The 9113-nt window shown below is 35.6% G+C and overlaps 1 long non-coding RNA gene across 1 annotated transcript in view; it reads left to right on the top strand.

The window, feature by feature from the left end:
* The first annotated feature begins 693 nt into the window (after positions 1-693).
* The window catches only part of LOC149783497 (uncharacterized), a 229699-nt gene continuing 221279 nt past the window's right edge, over positions 694-9113 (top strand). The window contains exons 1-2 of the long non-coding RNA XR_016413968.1: positions 694-763; positions 1443-1556. This is a non-coding gene — a long non-coding RNA (uncharacterized LOC149783497). The remainder of the gene's footprint in view (positions 764-1442; positions 1557-9113) is intronic.

Raw genomic sequence — 9113 nt, 5'->3', positions numbered from 1 at the left:
CCAAAATCGTTATTTTTCCTCATGAATAAGATTGCTTATAGTAACATATTCGAACTGAGTACATTGTCACTTGACTTTCCTGTATACTGGTATGTACTAATGTTTGCACCAATGATCAAACCTCACCGCCCCAACATTGCCTTAAACTTTATGTTACATAATCTACCTGATTAGTTATTTAACTTGTAAATGGCTAAATATGCTTCTAGAAGCCTCATATATTTTTAGGATGAATTTATCACTTTAATACATGGCCATTGCTCCACATTTCTGAGTTTCGCTCTGTCAAGTTTAACATTTTCCCCCATGCTTGCAACCTTAATGTTATTTTGAAATCACCATATCTAACACAGTTTAACTTCATTTACATAGATCTTACTGTTTTATAGAGTTAACTGAAACATATTGTATCTTTTCAGGTCTAGCCTGGTATCTGGAACAAAGTGTTAGAGTTGGATCAGCTTGGAAGCTTTCCAGTAGTCTGGTGGTAATAGCAAGGTTTCATAAGGGCATGTGCAGTCTACTGCCATAAGTGACCAAGATTAGTTCATATCACCACACTGATATATAGCACCTCAAAGACATGGCTTAGGTTTTCATGAGAGAGATCAGCTCCATTTTTCAGTAAGGTAGAGCCACCCTAGAACCTATTTTCCTATCCCAATGCCACCTTTTGTAGTTATCGACATTGAAATGGAATGCATTTTTGCTATAAAATATGGTTACTGGTCCCAACAGAACTTTAATTCTGAATATGCTATTAGTTATGGAAACAACTGCCTAAGTACCCGACACAATAAATGTGGAACATAGCTCCTGTCATTGTTTCTTTAGTGTGTACACCTATATGCATCTGAGGTTTGCTGCCAAAATCACTATGAGCTATAATGCTTCACTACCCCTGGGAAAAATGTTATCAGTTGTACAGGCCCAAACTACCATTTGTTTTAAACACCATTCATTAGTCAACATTTCTGTCTAAAATTTGTCAAACTATGTTTTAAAACTTGTATGAAAATTTAAGTTTTCAATAAAATTTAGTTTTTAAAATTTAAATGTTTATTTAATTTTCCATTAAAATTTAATTTATCAATATTTGTAACTTTCAAACATATTTTCAGACAGGGCTTATCTGGTATCACAATTAGGTTTTTACTGCATTGAAAAATTCCTAAAATTAAGCAAATTTAGTTTTGGTTTCTCAAGAGCACTTGGACCAGAATTTGCACCCTGTGGAACAGCACTACATACTTTCTGACAGGTGTCACATGTTTTGTTTGCAAGGAAATTCAAAAAGACTTAATGTATAAAGTTAAAATAGGTATAGCATGCAAATATAAAAGTTTGACTTAAATTGGCATAAAACATGGAGCCTGTCATGTATAATCCCAGACGGTAAGTATAATCCCTCTTCTAATGATCCACTGCGTTAAATCCTTTAGAACACTCACTTTTTAGTATAAATCCCTGTCAGAACAGAACACCTGTGTATTCATCGGCTGTTGACCTGAGAGCTGAATTACCCACGCATGCGTGTAAAGCAGCATCACCACATGGTAAGAATAACGCTTGGAAACCGTCTAGCGAGGCATGTGGAATTACATCACAATTAATACTTCCAGTTCAGTACCCACGCATGTAGTTCTAGTCTATTTTTAGAACATTTTTTCCTCTCTCATTTTGGTGGTGATAGAAGAGTTTTATTTATGCATTTTTGTTAGGGATTTAAAGGTAACTGTTTATTCTTGATAATAGGAGCTCAGGGTGTTGTTGTCTGTGTGTATTTCAGCGACAGTGCACAGTGAGTAATAAGGCCTTGGTGATGATCCGAAAATGAAATCTGTGTTCTGTTTACATGCTGCTATGTTGACAGTCCATCATCAAAAAAAAAGAGCAGGTCAACCTTTGACGAGAACTTCCCCGTGAAGTCATCTTTGAAGGTATTTTAGTTTAACATATGATTTGTATTGATTGTCACACAGTGGAAAGGTCAGTACTGAGAAACAAATGTAGAGAACATATAGTAAAATTAATTGTGTCCTATGGCCATGTATCACTACGAACTGACTAATGCTTGGGTGAGATCTGCGCTGTTACGGCAGAAATTTAGGAAAGAGAGTGATACTTCATGTCAGAAATGTGAGATGCAGTGAATGATACATACATTGTAAAAAGACCACAAACTGTACTGAGATGTGCAAATATGCTACACAATAATAATAATAATAATAATAATAATTTATTATTATTACTAGTGGAAGTATTTGCAATCATATTTAATAACATTTACAATGGTATAAATGGAAAGCTGACATACATACATACATATAAACATATTAATACTTTACATCACTTATAAGAAGAACATGATTATTATGATGAACCTTATTAATAACATTGGCAATGGTATTTATGAATGAATACATACGTACATACATACATGTTAATACTTAACATTTCTTATAACATGATAGTATGATGAACTTTATTAATAACATTTAAAATGGTTTTTATGAATACATACATACATACATACATACATATGTCTGTTATAAGTTTACACCATAACTTATAACATACGGATAATGTTATATTTTAATCAAAAACAATATTTTCTTCTTCCCACTGCATTGACAAGTTTTACAACAATTTCCAAAACAATTACTTTGCCGCAAAAGTATATATTACAACTTCCCGCAGAACATTCTTTTAGGCCAGCGGGAAGTTTATCCATTTCGTGGATCCACAATGTCTCAAGAATTTTTCTTCTTAAACAGACTTGCCGATTTTTGGCAACTTCTATCATGTTTTCGTCTATTGTCGTCTTCATCATGCTTGTCCTGTAAGGTAGGAGGCAAGCATAACCTTTTCTCCCATCTCTGGCACATCTCCCAATCTCTTGCCAATAGCTCAGAATCATCTTTAATGTCCGACCAAGAAATACATTGATTGAGGAAGCACGATAGATCTATTAGCAAATCTATAATGAAAACTATTTATTTAATTCTTCTAAAGGTACGTTTTAATTTTAATCGGTAGTTTTATTTTATATAAATATATTTACTGATATTTAAACTTTTTGATTTATGCTGATAAAAATGTTGGTTACGTCTGATCACTGTTGGAATGTTTATGGCGTAAAAACTTGAGCGACTAATTAAAATCAGGCTAGCGACCACTCCGGTGGCCTAGTGGTTAGAGCGTCCGCCTCGGATGCGGGAGGTCGTGGGTTTGAACCCCGGCCGAGTCATACCAAAGACTTACAAACAAATGGTATGAACAGAGGCTTGGAGCTCACCATTAAGAGTTTAGTATTAGGACTGGTCGGCCTGGTGTCAGGATAATGTGACTAGGTGGGACATCATGCTTCATGTCTGCGGCCTGATGCCTCAGTGCTAGACATCACTATAAACTGACACACTGCAGACATCGTAGATATATGACTGAAAAATTGTTAAAGCTACGTTAAAAATCCAGATCACACACACACACACACACACACACACGCACACACAACCAGGCTAGCACTTTTGTGGTTGGCATTTGGATTGTCATATAGAGGTACATTTTGGTGATTAAAGGTTTTCTTTGTATTTTATAGCAAGAAGAAGAACGTAATGGAAAAGGTGTTTGAAGAGGACCACGTCACTCCAGATGAAATCAAATAAGAGATTGTAAACATTTTGAAACAGAAAAACAAAACATAAGTTTGATGAAGCTAGAGTTTTGTGTTCAGTTCATGGTATTGATGTGACCATAAGGCAGAATGTTTACGCTCTCAACTAGAAAGTCCTGTCATTGTGGTGATAATACTTCTCTTAATAGTATAACCTAATTAACCTAAAATACCCTGGTAAGCTTCCTTGTGATTGAATAAGTATTATTTATACTTCTTACAATATATTATTTTTTAATATATTATTTTTTAACACACATTCCGTTTTATTCATTGCAAACATTTCTTTTTCTTGCTTAGCCCTGAACGAACTGAGTTTTGCCAGCAACTTACGCAACTCTTTGATATGTGTATCTATTAACTAATCTACGAAGACTGGGTAACTTTTCATTCATTTGTGTTATGCTAAATACAGTGTCCACTGGATAGACACTAGTGGTGTCGAAAAACGTGTCGTCTGTCATGTTATTTTAAAAGGTTTATGTCTCTTACTCTAAAATTGTACCAATCTTAATTAGTCTCATTATATAACTGTATTTGATTTTATATTTCATTTCATACATCATCCACCCGGATAGTTATAATTGTTATTTGTCATGGCCTAGCTGTGTTTGATTAGGCAAATACCACATCGAATTTGTATGTTGCTCATTATAAACATTTTCTAATCTGTAGGACGTGTTGGGTGAAGTTTGTTGAATATCATGCATAGCTTTCCTAATTGAATATATAGTAATGACTGCCTCATAAGCCGAAACAGGTCTACGATTCTAATTGTTCTTGTAGCTATTATTTCTTATCTATCCTTCATGAACCCTTTCACGATCAATTCTTTCTTATTTTGTGATCATCAGTTCATCATTTGGATCTTTCTTCACAAGTGCTTTAATGAACAGATTACTGCTGTCATGGGACAAATTAAGAATCAATATAGGTTGCATTGTGGGTATCTTAAACTTCAAATTACAGTCTCATGGAGCATGGTCTATGTAATTTCCTGTTAAGTGATCGTGGACGCGACCTTTGTTTTTAAGTAGTTTGCTCTATTAGCCGTGATATGTACTTGCTGGGAATATTTGTCATCTTCATCTGTGTATAATTGCAATGCCAGTAGCTGGTACAGGAAAGTAACATTTCCATTGGTCAGATTCTTACCACGTGATCAAAATGAATTGCGTTCATTTCTGTATGAACTGTAAGGAGAACTACTTTTCTAAGAATACCCACTTCTATAAATAGAGTCACGTGTACAGCATAATATAAACACTGCTAGTGAAGGCAGACACCAAGTAAGCAATAAAGGAAAAGAACATTCTTACAATTTAAACAAAAAGAATTAAATCTTAAAGACTAAAGCAACCGATATTTCTCATCTTTTATGAATAAAATCATTCTTTCTTTGGGGAAATTTGTTAAAAATATGGATAAAAATGTTTGAAAGTGCGCTAGGTCAAGGTCACCAGTATACGGTATTTATAGCTATCCAACGCTGAAACTGATATGTCAGAATTTGGAGATTTTTCGCTAACTTTGCCTTATCAGATAGATTATATCCAGGAAGATATTGAAAATTTTGACCCATCCATATTTGACGAGCCTTTTGAAGTGGAAGAATCACAAATTGAGTTACCATTTAGTTTGAATGAACCAACACCATTCACGTTCCCATTTGATAACAAGGATGACCACAAACCAAAACGCTTCAAATCACTTAAAGAGGAAGATCTCTTAAACATATCTGAACAGCGGTACTCAAAGTCTACGAAGAAAATACTCAATGGGGCTACAACACTTTCGCAGGTAGATTTATTCATTCATTTAATAATCATAATAAATTAACAACAACAACAACAACAATAATAACAATAATAATAATAATTAGTAGTATATTGGACTGTTCATCAATGTAAGCTTAAAGTAACGTTGCTTGATACTTAATTTGCTCTTATTTATTATTTTCTTAAATTATGTAGCAGCAGAGAGGGTGAACAGACCATAGAATTCCGACAAAACAAATAAAACAAACAAATAAATCATCTCGTAGAAAGGTCCAGATTTTACAAATGAACTTTCCTTGAGATGTTTATTTTTGCAATGACCGATTGTGCTAATAAAACCTCAGTTCGAAATAGTATCTGAAAAAATAAAGTACTCTACGTGTTTATTTATTTCTTGTTTATTTTTTTGACGACCAACGTTGGTAGGTACCCTCTCTGCTGCTCCTCTTCTGCTGATATTAATTAAATTATTATGTTATAATAAAATGATACATCCAGAATCTCATACTGCAAGAACAGCATGAGAACGATTAGAAACAATTAAAAAATTTCTTCCTGTCAGAGACTCATTTAGAAAAAATCTACAAGCGCAGCAAGAATCAAAAGTTGAGTACGAAGAAGACACTAAAAAACTATTTAAACCCGTCACTGCAGCTACTAAGAAAGCTGCGGCGGCTGTTGAAAAAACTATATGGGGAGATATTGCGGAGGAAGATGAGAAGAGGAAAAAGGGTATTTTTCCGGTATTAGAACAAACTGCAGTGCAGGCTGAAAAAACAGCAAGAAGAACCAAACAAACAAAGAAGATTTTACGAGACCTTCCAACTGACATAGCTGCGGCTCAGCCTCCACCTGTTGATGAGGAAATACTTGAAGGTATTGAAGAACTTCGTACTGAAGTCGCCGATGTGAGAAAAAAACTTGCGTCTAAATCCAAACCAGCAGGAGAAAACGTAGAATTAATTGCAAAATTTAACGAAGGAGTTGTTGAGGAAATTAGAAAAACTGAAAGAGAGAGATTACCTGAAGCAATATTAAATAGTATATCTAATAAATCTAGTATTTTAAAACCCCGTTATGAAAAAATAAATGATGATAATTTCATTAAATGGATATATCGCGTATATTACAACAAAAAACAAGCTAGAGGTCCAGAATTTGAAAGACTTAAAGAAGAAATAAAAAGACTTTATAGAGAGAGACGGGAACAACTAGAACAAGGAGAGTCCTCCCAGTATCAGCTTCCTCCACCTCTGCGACAAATAGAACAACAACAATCTTCTTCGCCACAGCAAAGGTTGATGTTGGAAATTAAAAAGGCTAAAGAGTCACTTAAATCACCCTCCTCGAAGAAAATTCCTGCACCGAAAATGACATTTACACCGACAGGTTCACCGCATGGATTTCGAGAAGGTTCACCCCCGGACACCACTGAAGTACTTGCTCCGGTAATGCAACCACCACCTCAAGATGAACCTAAAACAGGATCTGGTTTATGTCCTGATAATATCATCAATGACGTGTCACGGTTAGAAGTTCTCATAGGAGGAAAACGAGCTGGAAATAATTCACCAGAAATAACCAATGAAGCAGCTGATATTTGTCGGCGACTATTTCAAGGTGGCATCATGGATATTGGCGTTTACCGAGAACTTATTGATGAACTCGTTGATGACTAGTTGTTAGATAAATGGTAAATAAAATAAGATGATTGTGCATGATAATCATCGTAAACCCACACAGGTTAGAGCGGTAAACTCACGATTACCAATCTATGAAGCAATTTACGGAAATGGACTTGGTGATGTCATTCGGGGATTATTCACGAGGATAGCTCCAAAAGTAGCACCTGTAGCAAAACAATTATCGATGAAGGCTATTGATATTGTTCGTGATAAAGCTCCTGGTGCAATTGTCAATGTTGCTGGTAAGGCGTTCTCGGCGATCAAAGAAAGACTAGCACGATTATTGCGACGAAAACAACAACCACCGGTGAAACTGGCAAGTACTGAGGTGATGCCTGCAGATGTTAGTAAAATAATAAATCAGGCTGCAAATCAAAAACTAGCGGCGATATCTGAAGAAGCAGAAAAAAATATAACATCAAATTTAATAGCAGGAAGTGGTCTTCGTCGACGATGATCATCATTTGGAAAAATGGTAACTATAATAAAAATGTTCAGGCGCGAATCAGACCCAGCATTTGATATGGAGGCACCTGTCCTTAAGTACGAGTCAGTACGTGATTATCAATTTTATTCTTATGACGCAAGACTACCAAATCAGCGGGGGAGAATCGAATTACAGGTTCATGATACAAGTAGATATTTCTTGCCCGCTGAGGCGTTTATTGAAGTAGAAGGTAGACTTGTAACGAATGTTGTAGCTAATACGCCATATGCTGCTAATTTACGTGTTGGTTTTGTCAACAACGGGATTATGGCGTTGTTTGATAGCGCCACATACATGATTGATGGAAAAAATATTGAATCAGTTCAGAAGGATGTTGATGTTGCTACAACAATAATTGGTCTAGCGAGATATTCTGACGACTTTACAAGATCAGCTGGTCCAACAATGATGTTTGCTAAGGATATTACCAACAACGCTGATCATATCAGGTATGCTAAAATACGGACACCTCGAGATACTGCATCTGATCCACAACCGGTTGCTGATGGTCCTGAATACGCAGCCAGACCAGCTGCTGCTTTTGATATTGTAAAGGGTGATAGCGCGACTTTCAACTTAGGATTTGCAACACGCCAAGCAGCGCTGTCAGGAGATAATATAAATTTTTCGTGTGCAATTCCATTATCTCACATCTTTGGATTTTGCAGAAATGTTAGAAAGGTCATCTTTGGAGCTAAACACACAATTGTGCTCGTAAGAAAAGGTGATGATAATGATGCAATCTGGCGAGGTGCTGGTGTTGCTGATGCTGGTAAAGTAAATATATCAAAACTTTCATTGTGGATGCCAGTAATGACTCCATCTATTACTGAGGAACAAAAATTACTATCTTTTATGGATCAAGGCGGTAAATCATTGCTATCATGGTTAACAGTAACCACAGATGCTGCTCAAAGCAATATTAATGGTTTATTTACATGGCATATAGCATCACAACAGGGTGTTTCTGCACCACGACATATTTTTATTGCATTGCAAAATATTAACCGGATAAATGATCAAGAACAATCACATATGATATTTGATAACCTTGGAGTTAGTGAAGTATCCTTACGGATAAATGGACATCAAGAACCATCCGAGGATATATTGTTAAATTATGCACAAAATCATGTAGCGCGCGCATATCATCGTTTAATGTCATTCATGGGACGTGATCAAAATATAGATACCGGGTTGCAAATATCACAACTAGATTTTACAGGTCTATATCCGATTTATTATTTTTCACTAGAACATCTTGATTTATCCAAACAATCTGTTGTTGATATACACTTTCGAGCTCATGTTACTAACCCACCAGCTGGTGGTGCCTTTTACAGAGCGATCGCGGTCATACTTAGCGACAAGGCCATGTTACTTGAAGGTGGCAGTGGTCGAATGAGAGTTGTTGATGCACCGGTGGAAAATCTTTAATCGTGTTATTTAGAAAAATATATTTTATATAAAAATGTCGTATAGTCATG

This window comes from Sinohyriopsis cumingii, chromosome 14 (genome assembly GCF_028554795.1).
Source record: "Sinohyriopsis cumingii isolate HCF-2022 chromosome 14, ASM2855479v2, whole genome shotgun sequence".
Taxonomy (NCBI): domain Eukaryota; kingdom Metazoa; phylum Mollusca; class Bivalvia; order Unionida; family Unionidae; genus Sinohyriopsis; species Sinohyriopsis cumingii.
The sequence above is the reverse complement of the archived record's forward strand: the minus strand, read 5'-3'. Positions and strand labels throughout refer to the sequence as shown.